The sequence below is a fragment of the Empidonax traillii genome, unplaced genomic scaffold (genome assembly GCF_003031625.1).
Source record: "Empidonax traillii isolate 1590-97213 ecotype Southwest subspecies unplaced genomic scaffold, ASM303162v1 scaffold27:size3997909, whole genome shotgun sequence".
Classification (NCBI taxonomy): Eukaryota; Metazoa; Chordata; class Aves; order Passeriformes; family Tyrannidae; genus Empidonax; species Empidonax traillii.
The window spans coordinates 904,143-906,481 of NW_020955220.1; positions in this window are offsets into that span (position 1 = coordinate 904,143).

Here is a 2,339-nt window from a genome sequence, read left to right on the forward strand (position 1 = left end):
TCATTGTTGCCATCCACAGGAGCCTGGAGTACTGACAACGCAGAAGGATTCGGGTCCAAAATGGCAAAGTAGTCCTCCGTAGACAGTGGAGCAGGAAAATATGAGTCTAGTGTTGTGTTATTCTTTCTTATAGTACTTTCCACTCTACAGAAGCCTGAAATGCTGAGGAAATTTCTCCCTCAAAATTAAAAAATAGATAAATTATAAGAAGTTCATTGTCTGCCTAGAATGCTTTGAACAGGTGTCACTTAGCCACCACAGTCTACATCTCCTTTTGCAGGGTGGAGTAGGATAATAAATTTCAGCATATAATGAGGTTACCATAGCATACAGACCTTGAGACAGTACTTGCGTCCTGTTCCAGAAGGTCATCTTGTCTGTGTAATCTCAAGCACTCAAATATTCGTACGACTAAATCACCAACTCTGGAAGCCTCATATGTAAGAGTTTCAAAAGTGGTCCATTTACACTGAGTTTTAATACACCCTGGAAATCAGGGAAGTTCCCAGAGGCAGCAAATATTTTATCAGCATTTATAAGAAGTGATGTCCGAAGTAATTAAAAATTTCTCAAGCTGAGTTTGAACTCAGTAAATAACAGCACATCTAATAGAGGACTTGAGTAGGCAACTGAAAGGGAGGTAATACAACAGATGTAGTTTAACATAAGATAATGGAACTTCATGTGAATGCAGTTTTATATTGACTTTGTTTGTATAAAACAAAGTTCTTTTTGTAATAGACTTCAGCAATGTCTGAAGCATTAAATGTATTAAAAGTTGAGTGGCTTCTCCGTTTTAAATTGTTATTGTAAAGACATACTTATTATGAAGTTGATCTTTCTCCAGTAGCATCTCACAGAGACAGCTTATGCACCCTTCACTATTTAATATTTTTATTAGCAATCTGAAAAAAATCTTAAATCATTCTTACCAAAGCTTTGTAGGAGGCACAAAGCATGGGGCAGGGGGCAAAGGGTGACTTGTGGCTGCATAACCCTATGCTAAGTTTAGGCATAATCACATCATATGTATTTCAGTCAAGCCAAATGTAAAGTCTCACATCTAGGAACAAAGAATGTAGGTCACACTGAAAGGATGTAACTCTATCCTGCAAAGCTGCAATTCCGTAAAGACTTCATTAAGATGAATAATCAGCTGAACGTGAGCTCCTTCTGCAGTGCTGTGACCAAAGGGCTACTGCTGTCCTGGGAAAAAAACAAGAGCTGGGAGGGCTTTTACCTCTGATTTTGACTCTGTCATGACTGCTTTGGAAATAATTTGTCCAGACAACATTTCAAGAAGGATGTTTAAAAGCTAGAGGGGTTTCAAAGAAGAGTAGTAAGAATGATTACAGAACTGTCAAACGTTTTATAGTAAGACCCAAAGTGCTCAGTCTATTTAGCTTCCTAAAGAGAAGGTTAATGTATGAGGTGATCATACCTTACGAGCACTGAAACAGGAAGAAAAATCTGGCAATATAAGGATCTTGTGTTTAACAGACAAAGAGATAAGATCTCTTGACAGAAGGTGATGGGAAACAAATTCATAAATAAAGCATCCTTTTTTAGTGAATAAAATTAAGTGTTGAAACAGTTTACCAAGATTTATGGTAGCTTCACCATTACTGGATTTAAAAAAAATTAATACCAGTTGCTTTTGGTTTTGGTTTGAGGTTTTTTCCTTAGAAAGAGAGACTGGCTAGAGCACAACTACTAAAACTTAACCAGGAATTGAGCTGATGAGTCCTAACTCAGGATATCAGACTGAGAAAGTCCAAGGAGTCCCTTCTGGTCTTAGGCTGTTACTCTGCAGAGGCAGCGTCTGCGTAGTGCAGATGCTGCACTGTGTGACATCCAAACTCCTGTGTACCATAGTCTCCAGTCTGTGGCCATGCCCCTTTACCAAGGAAAACTACTTGGTGCAGACCAGAAGGAGCGTGGGTGCAAATTAACACGTGCATTGTGACCCTCTGGGACACCAGGACCAAGGGCATCTGAAGAAGGGGGGCCTTGGTGCTCTCCCGTTTGTGATCCAGGGTATAAACAACTATGAAATATTTGGCTAAGATGAAACACAGTAATGTTTGCACACAGTAACAGTGCAGAGGGTCAACTATGCTCCAAAGAGGATACACAGAGCAATATGGAGAACAAAATTATGTTTCTCTTAAATGTAGCATTGTTTTCTAGTATGAATAATTGCCTTACAACATAGTAACAATAGTTATTCTTTGCCCAAAAGATAGATATCATACATTACTTTGGCTTTTGTTTTAAGAGAAACGGACCTGCAATACTTGTTCTCAGTGCCTGCTGTGGACCTGTCAAAGCTGTGTATC